At 38.1% G+C, this 26,532-nt stretch overlaps 1 long non-coding RNA gene across 1 annotated transcript in view; it reads left to right on the top strand.

Moving 5' to 3' along the window:
* The first annotated feature begins 1,596 nt into the window (after positions 1-1,596).
* The window catches only part of LOC110222572 (uncharacterized), a 30,303-nt gene continuing 5,367 nt past the window's right edge, over positions 1,597-26,532 (top strand). The window contains exon 1 of the long non-coding RNA XR_002328433.2: positions 1,597-2,081. This is a non-coding gene — a long non-coding RNA (uncharacterized LOC110222572). The remainder of the gene's footprint in view (positions 2,082-26,532) is intronic.

Below are 26,532 nucleotides of genomic sequence, written 5' to 3'. Positions count from 1 at the left end.
TTTTTACATGTAATTGAGAAAAAAAGAAACTAAAAAAAGCACATATTGAAGCACTGAGCAATTTCCTAAATGCCATCCAGTCCTCTCTCTTCAACCTGGAGCTCTGGTCCTAGCTCATCATACATCTACAGTGACTTCCAAGATATATATACTAATGGAGTAATTATGTCAAATTCAAATCATAGTCCAGACAGTAGACATTCTTTATCTGTTTTTTTTTCCTGTCTAGATTTTTAAACCAGTGTCTTTAAAATGATTATTGAGTTTGTTGAAGAGGCCTTACGTTATTCTGGGTCATCATGCCATCAGCATAATTTCATCCATGTACAAAGATTTGGAAAATCTTACCATCTAGAGGGAATCCCTATTCCATTCAAATTCTGTATATCACTATGATATTCCTTTTGAGGAGCATAATGATAGCCCTGTTTTGTAACTTACTTGATGCTGATAATTGTGTCATCATTGAACAAAATTATCTTTGTCAATCCATATATCTAGAATGATACCTTAAAATATATGATACTCCTATCTAGAGGGGAACCTTTATAGCCTTAAAGATTTTTTTGTTTTGCCCTAGTGAGTTGATACTTTAAAAAAAATCCCAAAACTTGTTAAATTTAATTTTTCAATGAAAACTTTCCTTCTGACTCACCTCCCACTTCCTTCTCAGAAAAGAAAAAAGAACAACAAAACTCTTGCAACAAATATGCATAGTCAAGCAAAATAAATTCCCATACTGGCCATGTCCAAAAACTATATATCTTAATTAGCACCTTGAACCCATAACCTCTCAGAAGGATGTAGGCAGCATGTTTCATCATTGGTCTTCTGGTAACCTCTGCAATTGATCATTGTGTTGTTAGAGTTCTTAACAAAGTTTTTGGAGTTAGATGCTTTTTTAAAAAAAAATCAACCAACAAAAGCCAGAGGAGCTTGGGTGTGTGTGCTTTTGAATAATTTGTCTATGTTTTCCATAGTGAAGATGCTTACCATAGACTGTTACTTGTGCAAGCCTATTATTCCCTTCCCATTATCATCAAAGTTATCCTTCATACATGTGTATCTCATTCTCATAAAGATTTTATAGAGATGAGAAAGTGGGTTGATCATCATTTTATAATGTTAATTTGTAATTTTTCCCCTCTAATTACTCAGTATCTTCCCTTCTTTCAGTATCTTGGAAATGCATTCCTCGATACTTTCATTGTGTTTTGAGGGTATAGTCATAAAACTTTTTTTCCCTTTCCTCTCCAAAACAACTTGCTAAACGCAAAGAACTTTCCAGGCCTGAAGCCAGTGGCTACAAGGGATGAGTCTTGGTAGTTCTCATAGTGAGCGTCAAAACTAAATTAAAGCTAAGGCATTTCCCCCTTAGTCCTGGCAGCTGAATTGTAATCCTATTTCATGATATAAAATACAAGCAATACCAGGCCCTGGAAATACCCAAATGAGCACGTCTTAGTTATTATGCTCTTCTGGTGGCTTTTCAATGGCACTTGATGGCTGGGTGGAAGCTGTGCTGAGTAAATTCAGGACCTGGCCCAGTAGGTGCTTAATGACTTCAGTGTGGGTTTTTAATCTCCTGCCCAAAGAGTTATCTTACTTGCCCAGACAAGCTGTTCCCCACTACAGGAGGGTGTGGGAAAATTAGCACTGCCAGAACAACGAGAGGCAGGAAAAAAGGGGAGACTGAAGTTTGAAATGAATTACCTTAATATTTAATTTAGTGCAGCCCTGCAGAGGTCCAACTTTAAATCTCTGTAACGTGTAAAGGGAGTCCAGCACCTTTCCAAAAAGGAGAAAAGAAAACAGAATTGGAGAAATATACAGAGCGCAGCTATCTTTAATGTTCGAATTAACTCTTGGGAAACCTGAAACACTGGATGTAATAAAATGTTGACATCAGTTTCATTCAGCATACAGTAACTCTGGCGTATAAGGACATCTTTGGCACCAAAGGAAAATCAGCAGAATAAAAGCGGCAGTCATCAGAATTTGAAGGAACCCACTGATTACTTCCATCTGTACATTTTACAGACCCCTTGCAAAAATCAGAAACCCAGGATTCAAGCTGCAGAGTAAGTATATTGAACCATGGAATATGTTCTGTTGTTAGAGAAATCCAAAGTAAATGGGCGTAAATCCTTTTTTAAAAGTTTTGAAATATGGCAATTGTTTCCTTATGAGCAGAAGTCCATTTGTTAAAAATGCTATTACATTTGAATAATTGACTGAGTTTTCTGCCTCGTGTGAAATAGATTGTTAAGGACCATGACTGTATTTCTTTTCCATACAGTTATTTCTTTCTGAATGATATTTTATTTTCAAATTAACAGCCTTGGATTTTTGAATTGTTTTTATTGTTATCATATTACTGTGGAAAGGGCACTGAGTTGCATGCCTGACGTGAAATAGGCAGAATTTGTTTCTTAAATGGTTCTTTTGGGAAGACCAAGGGGAGAAAAATGACTGGAGTATGAATTTGAGACCATTCCCCTGTTTTCTCCCAAAAGAACTTTTAAAAAAAAATTTAAATTGCATTATGTTTTAAATAACGAGTTGATGTATTATTGTCCCTTAGTTGAAGCAAAGGGGAGGAATATTCACCACTGTTGATCTTGGTCTTCTGTGTTTATTTGTTAGGAGCAAGTACTTTCTAAGAAATACATTTTGAATATTGATATATTAGATATTGCACTTGGCTGATTTACTTGTGGGCTTGCAGCTACATTTCCCTAGGGGTGGGGAACCTCTGGCCTCGAGGCCACTTTTACTGAATCCAGACTTCACAGAACAAATCCCCCTAATAAAAGGATTTGTTCTGTAAAACTTGGACTCAGTCAAAAGGCCACACCCAAGGTCCTAGAAGGCCACATGAGGCCACAGGATCCCCACCCCTGCCCCAGACTTTCAGGAGAGTTACTGGACTGGACATAGGGAAGGTGATGCTGTGATCACTGTTTTTTTTTTTAATTTTAAATTAATTAATTTCTTTTTAGTTTTCAACATTCACTTCCATAAGCTTTTGAGTGTTATATTTTCTCCACCTCCCTCTCCTCCTCCCTCCCAAGATGGCGTGCAGTCTGATATAGGTTCTACATGTTCGTGTTTTTTAAACATTTTCACATTAGTCATGTTGTAAAGAAGAATTAGAACCAATAGGAGGAACCATGAGAGTGATCAGTCTTTAGAGAGGAAACTGAAAAGATGGGTTGTTTGTAAGTGTATTTTAAGTGTTTTTCTTTTACTCTTTTAAAAATAAAGTTTAGAGCTGAAAAGCTTTGTTTGTAGAAAACACAGATTTCTGTGTTTATAGTATCGTTGATAGTTTGTGCCTGGTGCATAATAATTGCATGTTGATTGATTCACCTTTATTAGAGGTGAATTTATGTGTATTAGGAGATTTTATGGTGAATAGAAATGGACTATTATATTGAATAGTCTAAATTAAGATAAAAATGGGAATAATATGAGATTTTTTAGATAAAGTACTTCCCATAGATAAATGTGATCCTTCTCAAAGAATAAATGAGAATGCCATAGCATTAGAAATACAATTTGGTAGAAATATTATTTTAATCTAAAATAGCAACTAATGGCAGATTGCAAAAGTCAGACAATTATCAATTCTCATTAAGATTTTTCTTATCCAGCACATATGGAAGGTTGTTTATAAACAGCTTTTTAAAAATGTGCATGTAAATTTAGGATCATATTTGGCAATATTTGGCTAGCTCGGCATTGCCAAAGCCTCCATCCTTTATACTTGTTTGGAATAGTTTGTTGGATATGATCTACACTGTGTATGCAATTTGCTCTTTTCCCGCTAGCCCTGCAAACTTAATGACTCTCAGGAAACTCTTTCCTTTTTTTGTAACCTAAACCCACAGAATAATTCACCACAGAGGATTTGGAACTATGAAGACTGAGGGGAGGTTGGCAATCTTAGAATTCACTCCCTGGCCAGTCAGGCATTGGTGTTAGCAAACAGACAGTAGTTTGAATGGGTAGGTAAATTTATATTTTGTAATTAAAACATACGTCTGAATCTCTTGAACTGCGTGCTTGGTGCTAATCTCAGAATAGCACTTTTCATTTCAATTACTTAATGAGTCAGATTTTCTCCTTCTATTTGTTACTCCTTGGGAATAAGTTCAACATATTGAAAAGTTGCATTTAATGCTTTTGGTCACCAGGGTCCTATTTGGTGAATTAATGCTTCAGTCCATTAAATGAGGCCCTAATGGACTACAACACTTAATCCAAGTTGCAAGTGTGTCTTTCTTGAGGAAAGCAGCTTGGGGGATCTGGATGATATGGAGAATCTGGCTCCATATTTATGGAGTACATTAGTAGTTATATTCATAAAATATATACTGTGGGATTCTAGACCAGATTCTGTTTAGGAAGTTCATATAATTGTCTCAGTAGGTATCTTGGGTCAGTTTTCAGTCTAGGAGTGGGTCTGGGGCCTCAAGAGGAATTCTGGGAGAATTCTCCTGAGATGTTCTTTTGTCCCAGATCTCCTGGGAGCATCTCGAAGAGCTGTGCCAATGGAAGCCTCAGGGGGTTTTGATGCAGACCTGTGTTCATAAGGTCTAACAGACATTTAGAACCAGCTCATCTGAAAATCAGGCATTGCTGGGCTGGCTGGCTGCCAAATTGAGCCTGCCTCAGTCTCTACTCAGACTTGAAGTTAGTGGTAAAGCTGCCTCAGGGTTTGAGCTCTTGGATTCACTGGCCCAGGAGTAGCCACCCTGTGCTAATTGCTACTGGCTAATTGTAGCTAATAGTGGGGTGATACACGTGAGACCAGCTGGCATGAATCCTGTGGCATCCTACATGTCAGAATATAATAGAGTGTTTTAGCCATTATGGAAAAAAGACAATTTCCTAAAGTAGAAAAATATTTTGTCTCTTTACATACGGCATGTTTGACACGCATTGAAGTGCATTGATGTCTACAGCTGATTCTATTCAGTCAAGTTGTAGGACATGATATTATATGTATGATATGACCCTGCCCTCTGGCACTTAGCTAAGCAGTTAGCAAATAGTTATTGGAATTCTACTGTGTGCTGAATACTTGCAAGGTATTTGGGATGGGGAAGTGGAGAAAGGGAAAAGACATAGAAAAGAAATATAAAACATGCTTCTTGTCCTCTAGGAGTTTGCAATCTAATGAGGAAACAAGGCTAACGTACATGAAACACAAGAGAATGTATATTGAAGTGCTGAATTGTATGGCACAGATCGGGAATGTAAGGGTTCAGATAAGAGGGAGATAAATAAGAAAGAGGACCCCTCTTCCTCTTCCTAGGATCCTCACCCCTACCTATATGCTCTTAATTTCATCTTCAACTTTGTTCTCATGAATCTTCATCTATCAATTACCCCCACTGCACCCTTTTAAAAAAAATGACCAGACCTGGGAATTTCATCAGTGTGGGAAAATAATGGAGAGTTTCCCTCCATTGATGCAGACTAGTAATTCAGCTGTAAGTTAAAAGAGTTTTTAGTAAGTTTCCTGAGTTATTGAGAGATTAAGTGACCTTCCTGTAATCACACAGTATGATTTATAGGGAAGTTGTGAATCAGGTCTTGTTGACCCCCTAGGGTCAGCCTTCAATCCACTAGGGTGTTCTTTGATAAATTCAATGTTTCCCTCTCTCTATCACCTTCCTTTCCAATGCCTATAAACATACTTAGATCTCTCTTACTTCTCTTGACCCTGTAACCCTCCTAAGCTATGGTCTTTTTTTGCTCCATTCTTTAGCATATCACATTTCTCTAGGATGGTTTTCCATTTTCTCACCCCCTACTCTCACCCCTTTGCAATCAAATATCTGTCCCTGCTACCATGGTGCTTTCTCCATTGTTACTTTCCTAATTGCTCACTGCAAAAGCTTTTCCTCATTTGTCATTGTCTATAACTTTTCTGTTGCATTGGCCATTCTTCACTACTTCCCTCTTTTGGAAACCTCCTCCACTGCCTTGTGTGGTGCTTCAGGATCCTGGTTTTCTTCTGCCCCCCCCCCGCAATGCTCCTCCTTCTTTACTTCATTTAATTTTCCCACCTTCTAAATATGAACATAACTTAGGACAATTCTTTGTGTGTGTGTGTGTGTGTGTGTGTGTGTGTGTGAGAGAGAGAAAGAGAGAGAGAAACCCCTGCTGAAAGCTATGGATCTCTTTTCAGAATAATGTTTCTAAATACGTAAAAATACGTATGACTAAAAAAGAATCCAATTATACTGAAATTGTTTTCAAATAAAAAAAATAGTTCACAGGCCTACAACCCTGGACTTAAAGCTCAGTCCTAGCTCCTCTACTTTCTTCTCCTTCTGAAACGTCAACATTAATGTGCAGTCTCTTCTGCTTGGAAGATTCCCACCTCTGTATCTTTAGAACCAGCCTGTTTTCTGAGCGTTATAACTCCCCATTTCTGTCTGCTAGATGTTTCTACTTGGACTTAATCATGCCAGACTCAGCATGTCTAAAAACAAACTCATCAACTATCCCCCCAAAACAGCTCCTCCTCCAAACTCTGTATCCCTCTCCCAGTTCCCTAGGTTCAAAACTTTAGAGAAATCTTTGATTACTTCTTTCTCAGCTTCTAAATTTCACTTATCACCAAGACCTGTCCCTTTTTTTCCCTTTAAGTTAAAACTTTTCAGTTAACAAGCATTTTCCCCCTTTCTTTCACTTCTCCCTCCCTCAAATTGAGGGAAAAGCAAAGCAAATCAAAACCCTTGTAATAAATAAGCACGTTCAATCTAAACAAGTTCTCATATCAGCTATGCCCAAAATGTATATCTCATTCTGCATCTTTAATGTATTACTTCTGTCTCCCAGGAGGGTGACTAATACTCTTCATCATTCACTTACTGGAGACTTGGTTGATCATGGAGCTGATCAGGATTCTTAAATCTTTCAAATTTATTTGTTTGTTCCATGCCGTTGTTATAGTGTAATTTATTCTGATTCTTGCTCACTCTATCCTGCAGTAGTTCATGCAAGTCTTCCCAGTACTTCTTTCGGAATGTCTTGTATCCACATTATTTTTACTTCCTGTTTTGACCGATACATCTCTACTTCGGACCTCCTTCTCTTACTGTTGTAATAGCCCTAATTGGTTCCCCCCTACTTCTAGCTACTCTCCTTTACAACCTATGCTACATAAAGATTCTAGATAAACTTTCTCAAAGCTTACCCTGTACATTCCACTCCTCTACTTAAAATGAACAAAGCTTCCTTGATGCCGTAAAGTCTCCAAAATAAAATCCAAACTCCTTAGTCTGCTGCTTAGGACCCTTTACAATTTAATCCCAGTCTGTTCTCTCTGATCTTTCAAGAAACCGCTCAAGTCCCATTTCCTCATTGAAGCCTTTTGCTCCTGGCACATAGTGAATTCTCTTTGATAGTGTCTGGATTTAAAGATGGAGGGGAATTTGGATACCATTAATTGAAACCATCTCATTTTACAGATGAGGAAACTGAGACACAGAGAGGTTAAGTGATTTGCTCAGGATCACACAGCTAGTGAGTATCTGAGGCAGTATTCAAACTCAGGTCTTCCTAACTCCAAGTCACTTCTATACCTAGCAGCTCCAAAGTAGTTTTTGCTTTGTATCACAATTTTGATATTTATTGTATATTGCCATACATTTTTATTTTTGTTCTTACAGGTATACCCTTTCTCTTCCACTAGATTATAAGCTCTTTATTGAAAAGGACTTATAAAAATTTTAGTGGGAAGGGACCATCTAGACCACACTGTAACTGATTAGGAATCATCTACACAGCCTCCACTTGAGGATGCCCATTGATGGGGGTTGAGGCTGCTAGATGGTGCCATAGTGCATAGAGTGCCAGGCATGGAAACAGGAAGACATCTTCCTGAGTTAAAACCTGGACTCATTTACATGTGACCCTGGGCAAGTCACTTAACCTTGTTTGCCTCAGTTTCCTCCTCTGTAATTGGTTGGAGAAGGATATGGCAAACCACTCCAGTATCTTTGCCATGAAAACCCCAGATGGGTTCACGAGGACTTGGATACCCCTGAAAAACAACTGAACAACAAAACAAAGTGATGGAGAAGTCATTACATCTCAACGCAGCCCATTTCACTTTGATTTTTAGGAATTTTTTCCCTTCTATTGAGCAGAAATTTGCCTTCCTGAAACTTTCCGTAATTAATCATTCCTAGTTTTGACTATTATGATGAAACAAAAGAAGGTCAATTCCTCTTTATCACTCCTTATGATTCATTCATGTACCACAATTTGATTCGCTATTCCCCATGCTGCTTTGTTTCTAGTTGTTTGTGACCACAAACATCCTCATTCTGTACCTTTTAATGTAACCTTATATTGCATGAACATATTGTACTATGACTCAAACTGATTGTATGGTCCACTGAGGCTGTCAGGTCCTTATCATGTAAGGGTATCATTTCCCTTTCAGACTATAGTATGACAAGTGATTAAAAAAACCCCAAACAGCCAGGTGCAAGGACTCATATTTATCCTTATACATTTAATTTTATTATATTTAACCCAGTTTTCTAGCCTCTTGAGGTCTTTTTAGATCTAGAGCCTTCCATTTTACCAATGGTGTCTGGTAAATGTTAACAGCTGCCTCTGAGACATGATTTTAAGTTTCATCTGCATCGTTAACATTTTTTTTCTCCATCATTTTCTTAAGTCTGACTTTAGACAATTAACAGAACAATAAATCAAGCCCCACTTTGTAGTGTTTGTTGATTTGAGGTATAAATGCACATACTGAAAATTGAACAATGAAAGCTCTGGCTGGAGTTGACTTCAGGACTTTCCTGCATCTATCACAGTAACAGCATCTTGCAACTATTTATCACCTCTGAATTTCATAAGCATTTAATCTATGCCTTCGTCCCATCCTTGACAAATGTTGAGCAGCACAAGATGGCGCTCTTTGGCATTCCAGGTTGACTGGATACATTCTTCTCCACTGTTTGAGTTTGGTCATTCAGCCAGTTCCAAATCCAGTCAAGTACACTAGCATCCTTCTCTCAAGAGCTCCATCTTGTTTTGTGTGAACATGAGATGTTCACATTAAATGTTTGTCAGATGGCTGGTTGAAATTCAGCTGTACTTTGCCTGTGACATTGTACATATCTACCGGGCCAATAATACTGTCTCTCCTCTCCCCCTTCCATCTCCTTCCAGCCAAACAAAACAGGAAATGAAGTTAGATTAGCATGACCAGCTCCTATCTATCGCTGCTTCCTTTTTCTGATTGCTGGCTTCTTTGAGCCCCATACTCCAAGCCTTTCCTTATACTCTCAATGTGTTCCTCCAAAGAACCTTCATAAATATTTTCTGAGGATGTCAAAAAGCCACAGAAAAATGGGACCAGACTCGGTTCAAGAACAGTGGGCTTTTCTAGGATCAAACACGTGGTAAGGCAATCCAAAGGACAAAGCCAGAAATCAACTAGGTAACAGGCCCAGTGACTACAGAAATAGGCAGGCTGAGTTCTGGATTCCCCCTCCTGTTCTGAGGACAATTAAAGGAAGTGCCTGGGGCTTCAACTAATTACGTTTTGCTTTTGCCTGAAGGCAACATCATATTTTTGTTAGTAGCCTGGGCCTAGCTTCTCCCCTTTTTCAGAGGCATTTGGGGTGGGCTGGAGTTTCAATCACTGCTTGCAACGTTAGGGTAGGTGTTGGAGCTCAAATACTTTTTATAAGTTAGTAGATGAGAAAGCCCAGGAACAAAAGGCCTCCTGGTGTGGGCTGGCTGCTGTGGTGTAGGAAGGCCTTTACGCTATGGTCTGGAATTTTTTTGAGGGGACAGCTCAGTAGCAACACATTCCTTAAGGCTTTGGAGAAAAGACTTTACCCACTATAATAATCAAGATGATCTAGATCAGGTGTGGGGCACCTGCCACCTTGAGGCCACATGTGGCCCTCTAGGTCCTCAAGTGTGGCCCTTTGACTGAATCCAAGTTTCACAGATGCAAAATAGTTTTACGCTTTTGGATATGACTAATGTCTGAATTTGTTTTACTTTATTATAAGGGTTTTCTTTTTGTTAGAGGCAGGTGGGAGGGAGAAAAAATAAATTTTTGTTCATTGAAGAAATAAAATTAAATTTAAAAAAGAAAATTGCTCACATTTTTATAAGTTGAACTCTAATTAAATAAGAAAAAGAACTTAGGATCATCTCATCTAAGCCTTTCACTTTATTGCTGGAGAAATGGAGACTTAGGTTAGATGACTTGCTTAAGGCCACATGGCTAGTGACATGAAAAGGTCTCTTGCAACTGTCCAATTCAGTTGGACATTCTTTCCCTTATACCACACTTTCTTCCCCTCCATGAGTTAAAAAAAATGTTGAAGAATAGAGTTGACACATTGATTTCATTTTCCTCCTCTCTAAAGTGTGAAAAATCCTGATCTACTTTAAAGGGAGCATTTAAACATGTATCAGGACTTGTAAAGAAGATCAGGATTATTTGTTATATGCTAATTAGAAAGTATTATAGTGTGAGAAACTGGAAACTTGGCAGAAGAAGATGCTATTCTGAGTAACTTGAGAGAACTTCAAAGAGGCAAAAAGCACATTCTTTCTATTTATTTGATAATGTATAGCTGCCATCAAATTTCTGATAGGGTCTGACACCTTTATAATAAACTACACAGAAACTGGGGGAATCTGTCAAACATATGGAAGAGAAAGCAAACAATTACATTTCCATCTGAGTTTCCTTAGGTGTAACTTAGGGCCTTTCCAGTAATCATTGGCTGCCAAATTTCTCCTTGTAGAAACTTGTCAGGGCCACCATCAGTAGTTTAGAGAGAGATTTTCTTTTGGCAGCCCGTGTTAATCATTCCAAGGTGACCCTTTATTTAGGGAAACAAATCCTTTTCAGTTGTTACAGAGCACTAATCCAACTATTCAAGGAGTTACTTAAACAACAGCAACACCCCAAACCCCTTCTGAACCTCATTTGCTCACTGTAACTGCTATTTATCTTCTTCAAGTCTTCTGCTTGAAAGTTCTGCTTGGGAATGGTGGCTCCTCAGCATTGAATACTATAGGTCAAAGTCTATAGAAGCAAAGACCATGCTTGTCATGGTCCATTGAGATCTAAGGAAGGGAGACACAGGACACACTGAGGGAGTTTGCCTTAGTATAATTTGTGGATATGTAAATAAAGGATACGGTCTGTGACACATGGACCCTCGTCCCTCTGGAATGCATGGGCATTGCCTCAGACAAACAGAGGCCTGAGAAAGACCTTAATTTAGAAAGGCCAAGGTCATCTGCTGCATCCCAGGCCATCACCACTTGTCTTGACCTTTGTCTTGCCATTGGCTTTTGATACTCTGGAAGAGAGACTAAAGCTGATGACTTTGTACAACTCGGCCTCACTTAAATCCAATTCACTCATGAGTCAAGACATCACCCTTGTGATATCATTGATCTTCTTCGAGAAATGAAGGACAAACAATAGGAACAGCAGCAAACACTTTTGTCTTGGCTGTCTCCCGTACCTGTAAAGCTCTCCATCACCTCTGCCTCATGGCATCTCAGGTTTCCCAGTTCAAGTGCCATTGTCTATAGGAGGCCTTTCCTGCTCCCACAGATGCTGTCACTTTCCCATTGCAGGTCAACCTGATGTCTCATTTGTTTCTGTCTTCCATACATATATTTATATACATGTCTCCCTCCACTAGAATATAAACTTTTTGAGGGCAGGAATTATTTTGATTCTATTATTGTATTGCCTGTTAGTATAATGCCTGCTAGTATATAATAAGCACTTAATAAATGCTTGCTCACTGACTGACGTGAAGTCCACCTAGGAGTTGGTCAGTTAGGCTAGACCTGTAGACTGTTGGAGCAGCTTACATTGTTTTACTAAAGGAGGCTTCACTCATGTTAGCCATTCACATGGTGCTCTGGAAAATTTGTTAGGTTTGGAATCAAAGGACCCAGGTTCAATCCTTTTAGTTCTTAACTGTGTGATCCTAGGCAAGACATTTAATGTCTTTGGGTCTCCGTTTTCCTCATCTGTAAAAAATAAGGGGACAGAAGAAGGAATGTGTTGTAGTAGAGAACAATTGCTCTGGAGTCTTTTTCGACTTGACTCCCCTCCTCATTTTCTACAGTCCAAGTACATTGCTGCTCCCGACACATCCCCTCCCACCTCTGCATTTGCTCTGGCTTTCACCCACCACCTCCCACTCCTCATGCCAGTGATGTTCTGGCCCCTCACCTTCATCTCAGTTTTCTTGGCTTACTTAAAGATTCAGTTCCAATCTCACCTTCTGCAAGAGGTCTTTCCAGGTCTCCCTCTAACCACTAGGTGCCAGTGCTTTCCTCTGTCTCTTCTGCTGCATATATCTTGTACCTACCTAGTTATTTTCATATTTGCCTTCCCCATTGGAATGTGAACTTCTTGAAGACAGGAAGTCTCTTTGCCTGTCTTTCTATCCCTAGCTCTTAGCACAGTGCCTAACACATAGTAAGTAAACATTTGTTGACTAATTGGATGTCTGACAAATTCCTTTGCCCTAGTGTTCAAGACCACCTACAGCCTGCTACAGGATTACTTTCTTGGCTTTATTTTTCATATTACTTTCCTCCACATACTCTGTAATCCAATCAAACTGGGCAAATCACTAATTCACCTTAGAATTCATTGGGCCTATGACCAGGTAGGATTTATACCAGGAATGCAAGGCTGGTTCAATATTAGGAAAACTATCAGCATAATTGACCATATCAACAACAAAACTAACAGAAATCCTATTATTATCTCAATAGAAGCAGAAAAAGCATTTGACAAAATACAACACCCATTCCTATTGAAAACACTAGAGAACATAGGAATAAATGGAGTCTTCCTTAAAATGATAGACAGCATCTATCAAAAACCATCAGCAAGCATTATATATAATGCGGATAAACTAGAAGCATTTCCAGTAAGATGGGGGTGTGTATGTGTGTGTGTGTGAAACATGTCCATTATCACCACTGTTATTCAATATTGTGCTAGACATGTTAGCTGTAGCAATTAGGGAAGAAAAAGAAATTGAATGAGTTAGAATAGGCAAAGAAGAAACAAAGCTATCACTCTTTGCAGATGACATGATGATATACTTAGAGAATCCTAGAGAATCAAGTAAAAATTAGTTGAAATACTAAACGAATTTAGCAGAGTTTCAGTATATAAAATAAATCCACACAAATCACTGGCATTTTTGTATATTACTAACAAAGCCCAGCAGGAAGAGATAGAAAGAGAAACTCCATTTAAAATGACTTTAGACATTATAAAATATTTGGGAATCTACCTGCCAAAACAAAACCAGGAACCATATGAACACAATTACAAAACACTTTTCACACAAATAAAGTCAGATCAAAATAATTGGAAAAATATCAGTTGCTCATGGGTAGACTGAGCTAATATAATAAAAATGACAATTCTACTTAAGCTAATTTACTTATTCAGTGCCATACCAATCAAACTACCAAAAATTATTTTATAGGGCTAGGAAAAAACAATAACAAAATTCATCTGGAAGAACAAAAAGTCCAGAATATCAAGGGAAGTAATGAAAAGAAATTCAAGGGAAGGTGGCTCGGCTGAACCAGATCTTCAATTGTGTTATAAAGCAGCAATCATCAAAACTACTTGGCACTGGCTAAGAAATAGAGTGGTGGATCAGTGGAATAGGTTAGGTATGCAAGACACAGCAATCAATGACAATACGAATCTACTATTTGATAAGTCCAAAGACCCCATTCTCTGGGATAAGAAATCACTATTTAACAAAAACTACTGGGAAAACTGGAAAAATGTATGGCACAAACTGGTCATAGATCAACATCTTACACCCTATACCAAGATAAAGTCAAAATGGATACGTGATTTAGTTATAAAGACTGATGCTATAAGCAAACTAGAAGAGCAAGGAATAGTTTAACTTTCAGATCTATGGAAAAGGGAAGAATTTCTGACTAAAAAAGAGATACAGAATGTTATGAAATGCAAAATGGATAATTTTGATTACATTAAATTGAAAAGTTTTTGTGCAAAGCCAATGCATCCAAGATTAGGAGGAAAGCAGAAAACTGGAAAATACTTTTTGCAACTAGTGTCTCTGATAAAGGCCTCATTTCTAAAATATATAGAGAATGGAGTCAAATTTATAAACATACAGGTCATTCCCCAATTGATAAATGGTCAAAGCATATGAACAAACAGTTTTCAGAGGAAGAAACTAAAGCTATCTATAGTCATATTGAAAAATGTTCTAGATCACTATTGATTAGAGAAATGCAAATCAAAATGACTCTGAGGTACCCCATCATACACATCAGATTGGCTAACATGACAAAACAGGACAATGATAAATGTTGGAGAAGATGTGGGAAAATTGGAACACTAATGCATTGTTGGTGGAGTTGTGAAATGGCCCAGCCATTTTGGAGAGCAATTTGGAACTATGGCCAAAGGACTACAAAAATGTGCATACCTTTGACCCAGCAATACCACTTCCAGTTCTGTATCCCAAAGAGATCATAAAAACGGGAAAAGAGCCCACATGTACAAAAATATTTATAACGGCTCTTTCTGTGGTGGCAAAGAATTGGAAATTGAGGAGATGCCCATCAGTTGGGGAATGGCTGAACAAGTTGTGGTATATGAATGTAATGGAATACTATTGTGCTATAAGAAATGATGAGCAGGCAGACTTCAACAAAACCTGGAAAGACTTACATGAAGGCAGCTAAGTGGCTCTGTAGATAGAGCATTGGGCCTAGAGTCAGGAAGACCTGAGTTAAAATCTGGCCTCTGACACTCACTAGCTGTGTAATCCTGGGCAACTCACTTAATTTCTGTTTGCCTTAATCCATTGGAGAAAGAAATAGCAAACCACTCTAGTATTTCTGCCAAGAAAATCCCATATGGAGTCATGAAGTGTCAAACACTACTGAGCAACAAATCTTTAGGAGGACTGAAAGTTTCCTTAGTACAACCCTCATAACAAGCAGAACAACTGAAAAGGTATACATCTCATCTTGTTTCCACATGATGTTGTTCTCTACTCTTGGGGCAGCTAGGTGGCACAGTGGAAAGAGCACTGGCCCTGAAGTCAGGGGGACCTGAGGTCAAATCCAGCCTCAGACCAAACACTTGCCATTTACTAGCTGTGTGACCCTGGGCAACTCACTTAACCACAATTTCCATTAAAAAAATAAAAAGACTGAATGCAGAGTGAAATGAACAGAACCAGGAGAACATTGTACACAGTAACTGCCACATTGTACAATGACTGACTTTGATAGACTTGGCTCTTCACAGCAATGGAAGAATCCAAGACAACTCCAAAAGATGGAAATTGCTGTCTACATCCAGAGAAAGAACTACGGAATAGTCTGAATGCAGATGGAAGCATACTATTTTCCTTTGTTGTTTTGTTTTATTGCTTCATTCCCATTAATTCTAATTGTTCTTTATATCATGAACAATGGGAAAATATGCTTAATGTGAATGTGTAAGTAGAGACTTTATCAGATAGCAGGCCACTGTCTTGGAGGGGGAGGGAGTAGTAGGAGGGGGAAAAATTTAAAACTCAAAATCTTACAGAAGTGAATGTTGAAAACTAAAAACAAATTAATTATTAAAAAAAATAAAGCATTCACCAAGCCTAAACCTCCTCATTTTACAATGCTTGCTCAGCCTAACTGTGGAAGGCTGGAAGGTGCTTCACTTTCTCCTCCAACTCTTTTGAGCTGCTGTTATTTCAGCTTGTGTGTGTGTGTGTGTGTGTGTGTGTGTGTGTGTGTGTGTGTGTGTGTGTGCGAGCTACTGTGATTAGAGCATTAGTATTGGTTGTCTCCCCTCCTATCTCTCTCAATTGAATTTTAAAACCGTGGCCACAGGTTTGGCGCTCAGTCCAATCCAATCCATTACTTAATGGATTATTAATGGATAGCTTATTAAATGCTTGTTATATACAAAGTTTCCTCCAAGTCTCTGTCTTGGGCCCTCTTCTGGGATGGATTCCATTAGTGTCTCTATGTAGATGATTCTCAGATCTATTCATTTAGCTCTAACCTATTTCCTGATCTCCAGGCTCACTTCTCCAACTGCCTGTTGCACATTTTGAACTTGATATCCAATAATGAACTCATTATCTTTCCCTTCATGTCCTCCTTTCTTCCTGTTTTTCCTGTTACTATGGAGGGCTCCACAATTTTCTCAGTTATCAAGGCTCACAACTCGTTTTCATACTCAACTCGCCCCTCATATTCAATCTGTTGCCAAGTCCTATCAATTAGCTGCAGTGCTAATTGCCCGTTAATAATTAGCAATAAAGCTAATAACGCCCACTTCTCTCCTCTGCTGCTGCCACAACCTGGTACATGCCTTCCACACCTCACAACTGGACTATTATAGCAGCCTGTTCGTTGGTCTCCCTGCCTCAAATCTCTCTCCACTCCAGTCCATCTTCCATCCAGCTGTCAAATTAATTTTCCTAAAGTGCAAGTTTGGCCATGTCACTCCCGTATTTAATAAATATTAGAGGTTCTCTGTTGTATCCAGGACCAAATATGAAATCCTCTGTTTGACTTTTAAAACTATTCATAACTTACCCCCTTCCTATATTTCCAGTTTTTGTACATCTCACTCCTCTCCAAGTACTTCGTAATCCAGTGACATGTCTTTGCAGTTCCTAGCACACAACACTTTATTCTTCAGGTCGCTGCATTTTCCCTATCTGTCCCAAATGCCTCCAATACTCTCCTTTTTCATCTCTGCCTCCCAATTTCCTGATTTCCTTCAGTCCCAGCTAAAATTCCATCTTCCACAAGAAGCCTTTCTTGATCCTAAGATTATCTCATTTGATCCTGGCTGTATCTTATTTGTACATGGTGGTTTGTATATTGTCTCCCCCATTAGACTGTGAGCTTTAATAAATGCTTGTATACTTGGCTTTTAAAATACTTTGTTTTAGGCTCATATATCTCTGAAGTGAGATCAGGTCCCTCAAATCTTCTATGGATCAGTCATTGGCAACTGGAGCCTGGAAACCACCTCCAGGGTGACTCCATCTGCTTAGAACGTAAGCTCCTTCAGGTCAGGAATGGTTTTATTCTTTTCTTTGTACACCCGGTGTTTGGCATATATTGAATGCTTGATAATAAATGTTTGTTGATTAGTTCATTGAATCAGTTGAATCAGACTGTGACGACAATTAAGTATACAATTTGGCCAAGGAAGAATGTGGAGACATCACACAGTTAATAAACGTCTAAGGCAGGAAGAGAAGGAAGAAAGGGACTATATTAAGTGCTTACCGCATGTGCTAGGCACTGGGCTAAGTGCTTATAATACCATTTGATCCTCACAACAACCCTGGGAGGTAAGTGATATTATTATCCCCATTTTATAGTTGAGGAAACTGAGGCAAATAGAGATTATATAACTTGCCCAGGGTCGAAAAGTTAGTAATGTCTGAGGCTGGATTTGAATTCAGGTCCAGCTCACTGGTAGTTTGAAATTCCCGTCAGCTTCCAGGATCCTTGGTAAGGAGGATAAAATATTTTTGGAGGACCTGTGATTCTTAAATTTATCTCTGCTCATGTGTTGGAATTTGGGTCTTCCGGCCTTCAGAATGTGATGGAAGCTCCCTATATTTTAGTGAAGTATTTTTGCCTGGTTTACAATGGTAAGGGATCGGCTTGGTTGAGACCCTAAAAGAGACTCATGTCATTGCACAAGTGTGTGCCCAGAGGCTCTGGCTATTGTTCATTAGTAGTTTTTGCTCTGAAGTTTGCTATTGATATGAGCTCAATTTATTTGATATGAACTCACCTTTGCACCCACTTGTTTTTCATTTGATTACTCCTTAGTATAGAGTGACAATGTATCCTTTGGCTTTCCAGAAATGTAAAATTACTTGTATTTGTTTCCTGGAAGTTTTCTTTTTTTTTTCTTTAAAAATGAGTAATGTCTACTCTATAATGTGTCGTTATTATATAAGATATGCTGACAGGATATCTGGATTCCATGTGCCTAGACATAGGATGAATATCATATGGGATACAGACTTCCAACTTACTGTTCCAGTCTTGTTTCATGTTAGTTTCTTTATGTACTCTACATTCCATCCAAATTGGAATGTAGTCATAGAAACTCAGAATTTAAAGGGACCTCTGGTTTTATCTGGTCCAGCTCTGAACAGAACACCGCCCTCCCTCCAATTAGTCATCACAGGGCTAGAGCTGGAAGGCCATCTCCCCTCGACCCCGGCTTTTCATTGATGATGAGCCAGTTGTCTTTGGAGGCAGCCCGTTTAACTTTTAAATAACTGTTAAAAATGTTTTCTTACATGAAACTTATGTCTGCTCTTCTGTTCAGCTTCTACCTATTGTTTCTCATTCTTCTCTCTGAGCCAAGTGCGTAGGGTATAATCCATCTTCCACATGACAAGTCCACTCTTCAGATACTTGAAGATAGCTATCACGTCTCCCTCTCTCCCCATGTCTTCTCTTTTCCAGGCTAAACCTTCCCAACTCATCCAATTGATTCTCATATATCTTGGCTTCCAGTTTCCTCATAATCCTGGTCACCCTCTTCTAAGCATACTCAATGCCACTGGCACTCAGATATGGTACTCAGAATTGAATTCAATAAATATTGCAGATGTGGTCTTTCAGAGCAGCAGACAATGTATAGAAATGCTACTTTCCCCATATTTTTATGCTTCTTAATTTATGGCAGACACAGAATCATGGGAATCATGTACCCCTTGTAAGATCAGTCCTTTCCCACCCTAAAAGGGAAGGAATATGTAATAAAGAAGCTTGATTTCCCCATCCCACTTTGAGATAAGGGATTATGCATGGTTCAACACAAAATCACATTGCTTATGAGTAAGTCCCTTCCTTTTCCTGGATCTCAGTTTCCTATCCTGTAAAATGATGGGATTATAGGGGATGATCTTCTAAGGCTCCTTTGAGACAGGAAGACTTTGTCACTGGTCTCTGGGCCTCAATTTCCTCATTTGTAAAATGTGGAGGTTAGATTAGACAATCTCTAAGGTCCTTTCTTACTCTAAATCTATACTTCTATTAGTGTGAAGGATCACTATTAGACAAGAACAAAAGTTGTCAACCACGGGTCCATGGACTCCTTGGGGCCTATGGATAGACTTCAGGATATCCATGAACTTGGATAGTTTTTAAAAAATCATACATTTATTTTCACTATCCTCTAAAATTTAGTATTTCTTTCAATTATATAAGAACATTATTTTGAGAAAAGGACCACAGTTTCAACTAGACTGCCAAAGAGGACATAACATACAAACATGAAGAATGCCTGAACTAGAGGAAAGAGGGGGTACTAATCAGGGAGAGAGGAGGCTGAGCCACTGAGAATTCAGATCTTGGAAGGGGGACCTAGGAGAATGATTAAAACAATACTGAGAACCAAGTTGCCTCAGAGAGAAAGACATGATCTGCTTTCTGAAGGGGCATGTTCCTTTTGCAAGGGGGAAAAAATGTGCTTTCCCAGTGATTGGTCTTGTATTTTGGTATTATTTCTCTGACAGGCTATTTGTCATTTTCATATAAAATAGATATTTTTTTCCCAGATAGGAAATTTATAACACCTTGAATTTTGTCCCATTTGCTGTTGTTAGAATTTTCTGTTAGTGGAAATCTTATCATTTTTACTAGGAAGATATGAAGTTTAAAGGCATTTGAGAGCCCGAGTGGTACTGTGGATAGAATTCTGGACTTGGAGTCAGGAAGACTTGGTTTCAAATCCTGCCCCTGAGGCAGCTAGGTGGCACAGTGGATAGAGTGCTGGCTCTGGATTCAGGAGGATCCGAGTTCAAATGTGACCTCAGACACATAACACTTACTAGCTGAGTGACCCCGGGCAGGTCACTTAACCTCATTGCCTACCCAAAACAAAACAAAATCAAATCCTGCCTCTGACAATGACTTACTGTGTGCGCAGGAGCAAGTTACTGTACCTCACCTTCCTCATTTCCAAAATGGGGATAATAACACCTGTATGACCTCATCAGATCACTGTGAGGCTTAAACTTCACAGTGTTTGTGAAATGACTTATAAACCTTCAGGGTCACTTTATCAGAGTCAGCTTTCACAATCATTATTAACATGATGATGATCTCTTTAATCTTTGTTAGTTTTATCCAGAAGAGAATTACATTCTGTTCATCACACAGCTAGACTGCGTAGATCTTGGCAAGGCTATTGGCGGTGTTCTGAGAGATCTGATATTTTTAAAAAAATCTCTTTTGACGTGCTGGGTGGTTGATGAACCCCAGATGTATGAGTTGGTTGCTTTATGAATATTCCTATCTGCTTCTCACAGTGTAATTAATTGAAGCTTATGGTGATGAGCAAAATATTTTTTCTGCAATAAAAAAGCATTCCTGATCTTTTGGAATCTAAGTCGTTCCCAAACAAGTCAAGTGTTAGGTGAAAGACAGCAATGAAAAAAGTAGAGCATGATTCTAGAAAAGTTTAGAGGGCGAGATTTTTTTCTGCAAAAAATATGACCGGCAAATTAATGTAGATCATCAATTCCTCTATAGTCTATGCTATAAATGGAAGTGAGAGAGGCCTTCTACTTATAATCAATTTATGCAGCAGAGGGCACTGTTTTATGGGTCAAATCATCTAAGTCAAGCCCTCTTTCTTTTTTTTTTCTGATTCAGTTCTAGAACTGCCTTTAAACTATTTTACAGATTTTAAAATAGATAAAGGTGGGTGTGTGTTCTTTATGCATGTGCATGTGTATATAAATATATGTAATTTGCATTTTCTCTTTTAAATGTTTGGCTTCCATCTTAACCCCTACCTTTCAGTAATTAATGCTGTTATATCAACCAAAAAGTTCCCTAAAATTCTGTCTAGTATGAAAAGCTACAAATAGGTTATTTTTAAAACTAGCTGACACTATTTGCCAGAGTTTTGAACATGTTTTTAAAATATGACCTAGGAAGAGGATGTAAAAAGATCCTACTTATTAAAGAATATCAAACTGTGTAAAGGGTAGTTTGCTTGACAAAGGTAAGGAGAAAATTTTTCAAACATGTTCCTGTGTATTCCCAATAGATGCTTAATCTTATTTATCTTTATTTCTTCTTTCATGAGCAACTTGAAACAGGAGCTATTTTTTTTTGCTTTTCTTTGTATTCTCAGGGATTAATGCTGTGCCTGGTACATAGTAGGCACTTAATAAATGCTTGTTGATTGGCTTTTATTTTTCTCTCCTTCAAGTTCCTTCCTATCTTCTTTCTCCTTTTTTTTTTACCCTTTCTTCTCTTCAAAAGACATAGAATAACCTCTATAATATAATCTGGAGTGACGCTGTTGTTGTTAAGTCATATGAGTCCTGTTGGACTCTTCATGACCCCCTTTGGGGTTTTCTTGATAGAGATACTGTAGTGGTTTGCCATTTCCCTCTCCAGCTCATTTTACAGAAGAGGAAGCTGAGGCAAGCAGGGTTAAGTGACTTGCCCAGGGTCACACAGCTAGGAGACCTTACTTCTGTAAGTGTAAACAAAATCCAGTGTAGGTAAGTTCTTGCCCCAAGGAAATGAGCCCCTGTCCTTGCACCCCTCCATTAGAGTTTAGGGCGACCCAGCTCATGAAGTTGAAAACCAACCAGAGTGGTCTAGATGAAGGTAGATTCCTCCATCCAGATTGCTGGAGGTGGCTGTCTCATGACCAAACCACTTTCTTAGCAAGAGGAACTGAAGACTTCTAGCCCACCTCCTCATTACATGTCCACTAATTAGGGCTGATTTTCACTTGACAGGGACATTTATTTTCAAAAAATATTTAAGGCTTTCAGGTTATCGAGAGAAACCATTGATCATCAATTTATTCATTATTAGTTAACATAATTAATACATTGATTATTAGTTAGAAACTCTAAAAACTCTGTGTCTCGTGTTTTTTATTCATCATATAAGACTTCATAAGAGGGCTACAGTTGGGGAATCTTATATGATCTTAACATGCATGGAAGACACCTTGTTGGAAAAGCCTTTAAGAGAGCATTTCGCTTGTCCAAATCACACATTATTTTGTAGCCAACAAATAATGGACACAGTGGGAATTTGTATTCTCTTCATCTTTTGACTGTAAAAATATAATCTGCTGTAGAAATGTCATTTGTGAAAGCTTTCATCTTCCCTTTTCAAACTTTCTGCTGCCCTCATCAAGTTAGTAGATTATTCTCATAAATATCATACATAGATGGGAAAATAGATGTATTAGTTAGCAATTACTGATATTTTCTCCCTTTGCATAGTTTTGATAATAAAACAATTTGGTAATTACCATACATTTGTGATCAAATTTTATTTGATTCTCAAAATATAGTGAATTTAATCTGATCTTTCTTGGAAGATTGTGATTTCATTGGCAGAGGAAACTCCCAGGTGAGGAAATTGCCTCTGATGATAACCAAAGATTTTATAGTTCCCCAGGGTCTTCAATGTTATGAAATTTTTAGTTAAAAATTAATTTTTAATTAAACTAAATTTATTTTTAAGTCAAATATATTTAATTGAATACATTAAGTAGGAACTTAATATTAATTTATAGCATTTGTACATGTCCTCATGTATCTAGAAATAGATACAATAATAGTAACTGAAAATGTTAGCAAAGAGATTTCTGACTGATAGCATGCTAAATATATTAGCTTGTATTCTGCTTGGAAGGAACACAATTATAGCCATTTAAAATAATATACAGTTTTGGTGTTTTAAAAGGTCTGTGATTCTGTTGGAGCAAGTTCTGTCCGCACTGACATATCCCATAGCTCTGCCATGCTTAACAAAATGCTTTCACAAGTTGCTGTGAACAGCAACCAAAAAAACAAAGTATCTTTTAGTGGCCAAGCTTTTGGTGATGAACCTCTCTATGCTTATCTAGGCTTGTCCTCATGTGGCACGCTCACATTGATGAATTTCTAGCTTGTATACACTGGTGCAACCTTCAAGAACCCGAAGTCGTTGTGAGCCATCAGCATATAGCTCTGATGGAAGCTGAAAATTCTTTTCACCAGTTCAAGCTGGAATCTTCCCAAGTTAGTGCGAATTAATATGTTTAACTGTTTATAAAATTCTTATGAGGCTGCCCCCCCTAGTTCAGAACCCATCACCTCTTTCTGGGACTATTTTAATAGCCCAATTAGCCTTCTTGCTTCTTGTCTCTCTCCTGTTTGATCCAGCTTCCATACAGCTGCTAAAAGAATCTTTTCTAAGGCACAGGTCTTGACTATCTCAGAACCTTGTTCCAAAAACCTTCTATGGCTCCCTACTGACTTCAGGATAAAATACAGACTCTGCAACCTGACACAGTTTAGCTCAACAGCATTCCTTTTCAGCCTTATTTGATATTCCTGATCCCTTTACATACTCAATTTTTTGAGCCAAACTGGCTTAGGCAACTGATCTTTGCCCAAACACTTATGTGACTTTTTTTTTTCCCTTCATTTTTTGGACTAGAGCCTTGAGTGCATTGATGGAGGGGGCACCTGGTTAGGAGATCCTTCTAGCAATACCGATAGAGATCCTCTGTTGGTATTTAAAGTCTTTGAGAGTTGGCTCGGGCCAGAAGGGTCACATAAGACGGTATGTGTCAGAAGCAGGACTTCCTGAGCATCTCTCTATCCACTACACCCTGCTGCCTCTTGGGATTCTGTTATGGACTATTTTTAAAAAACCCCAAACTTTTAAAGTTCTAACAAATATTCACAACAGTTTCTGAATGAAGATCCAGCCAAAATGATGCCCTTGCTTTGCTCTTGGCAGTGTGTCTTTGCCTAGTGCCAGAAGCCTCTTCTTTTACACTCCTCGATATATTTCAGCAGCTTTGCTCAGTCCCCTATCCTATTGGTGGCAGGTGTTCTCTTTCTAGTTCCTATGTGATCTCCATTGCAGAGAATGTGCACATGTTCTATGCCTTGCAGCTTCCCTTTCCTCACCCTTCCAGCCTGGCCCCTTTGCAGAGAGCCTGTCTTTTTGGAGTGCATCTGATAGGTGTTTCCTGCCTTGCTTTCAAATCCAGCAAACTTGAAAAAGTTGTTGAGCCTTGAAAAATATGTATATCTGGCTCTACTGCTAGTCCTCACGCCAGTGAGTAAAATTATACTAATTGCTTTTAATCTTCCAGTCATTTTAGTTTCAGGCTGAGAACACTGTGGTATTTGTGAACAGGCTTTTGTGCCAGAAAAATAATATAAAGCTATTGTTCAGAAAAATGGCTCCATTAAGAGCCATCACCAGCACTATAATAATGGCAATTAATGACAATCAGGGGCAAACTTATTGCCAACCATTATTGATTTTTTTTGAGAACAAAATGTTTAAAGTCTTTTTTTCCTTTTTTTAAATACCTTTATGTAAGTGTTTTGACATCTGCTTGTGATTATTCTGTCTTGTAAGTAACCTTTCAGGCTCAGTTCTTTTTAGGAAAGATAAATTCCTTATACAATAAGGATGCTTTTTCAAAACTTTATCTGCCATATAGCTTGCAGGCTGTACTTGTGAACAACTCAATACAAAGTACTGTGGCCATAATTTGCCATCTTTGAAGGGAATTTACATTGTAAAGGAAGGAACATTGTTCTATGTTATCCATCCATTGAATAACTTTTTAAAGAAGAAAAGTTATGGGTTTTTGTAATAATGTTTTACCTTTTTTGGAGGAGGGGGTCCGATACCTATGATTTCATTGATGTGGAGGAACTCTTTGTATGGAAATTGCTTCCACCAATTCAGGCATGCAACTACTGTGCAATTTGGAATAAGAGAGAGTTGCCTGGGATATTGAAAGATTAAGCGATTTGTCCAGAGTTAACAGATAGACTAGGTCAGGGCTGGAATTGAACCTTGATCTTCCTCCCTGTAAGATCAACTTTCCATACACTACCTGAGTGCCTCGCCATGGGAAATGTTGCACTATAAAATTGGTAGATGCTTTTATTTGAAAGTCTGATGAATCCTATAGGCTGAGGTAATAATAATAGAACAGTCAGAAATTTTTAATTGCAAGTTTATTCTATGTTGTCTGTAAAAACCATGAATGTGACTTCAGGTTTGTTTAGAACATTGCATATTTTTTTTCAGTACATTAGCTTCTATTTTCTGTAGAAAGGGAGAATCTTGACTCCTTGTCGCCACATCTTATGTCCTGCTCACCTGTTCAGATTTGTTCTTAAGTATTTTTTTTATACCATGTGGTTACAAAAATGGAAAAGGTTAGTGTGTTTTATTTTTTGATATCTTCATTTCTCCATTTCTAGAGGTGTGTTTATGTCTTGAAAGGTCATAGACACCCTATGCCTTAACATCTATCCTAAACTCTTTCTAAGGAAGTACTTGGGTTTGGGGATGATGTTAACAATTACTGTGAGTACAAATAATACAGGAATATTGGAAGGATAAATGAGATAAAGGGTATGAAAATACTCTGAATTCTTTGGAAGAAAGCTATTTAAGTCAAATGAATCATCACCATCATCCTTACTATTGTAAGGATTATTGCTACTGTAAGTGGTATGAAGAAGCTGTGTAACCCTGTAGTCTTAAACGTCTAAAGCTTCTAATGATGTTCTTTGTATAAATGAGTTTTTCTCCTCCCAAGACTCACATTCTTTGGAGGGATTTGCAATGGGATCAACTAAGTCTAAAGCACACGTCTAACATGTGACTCTTCTAGTCCAGTGGCTTCCTGTTGCCTCTAGGAATGAGTCTAAGTTTCCATGTTGTTTAAATCCTTCACAGTCTAGTTCCAACCTACCTTTCTAGCCTCATCACGCGTCGTTTCTTTTTATGAATACTCCATGGTGGAGCCAAGCTGACATTTTTATGATTACTCATCCATTGGACTTCACCTCCCATCTCCTTCACCCTCTAGCCTTTGGGCTGTCCCCCATGCTTCGAGTAGGCTTTGTCCTCACTTCCACTTCTTAGAATTCCTACTTTCCTTCAAGACTTAGTTCAAGTGCTACCTTCTACATGAGAGGTTCTTTCTTTTTTTAATTTATGGAACAAAACAGGTATTTCCATAACAGTATAATAAAAAATGATTACACATGAAACTGCAAATCTATTATGTACAACTTGTTATTCCTTTTAAATATATAATAAAGTTATCATGTAAATTTTACCCATTTTTTCTTCCCTCCTCCATCCCTCTCCCTAGATATGGCTACCATTAGACAGAAGTAGGTATGTATGTATATGTGTATATATGTATATATATGTATATGACATGTATATATATATATAAAATTATACATACTTCTACTTATCAATTCTTGATGCAGATAGCATCTTTCTTCATATGTCCTTTATAGTTAATTTGAGTATTGATAATAGTCAAAATGACTTAGTCGCTCAAAGTCATTCTTAATACAATATTGCTGTTACTGTATATAATATTCTCTTGGTTCTGCT

This window comes from Phascolarctos cinereus, unplaced genomic scaffold, assembly GCF_003287225.1.
Source record: "Phascolarctos cinereus isolate Bilbo 61053 unplaced genomic scaffold, phaCin_HiC Scaffold_9;HRSCAF=440, whole genome shotgun sequence".
NCBI classification, from domain to species: domain Eukaryota; kingdom Metazoa; phylum Chordata; class Mammalia; order Diprotodontia; family Phascolarctidae; genus Phascolarctos; species Phascolarctos cinereus.
The sequence above is the reverse complement of the archived record's forward strand: the minus strand, read 5'-3'. Positions and strand labels throughout refer to the sequence as shown.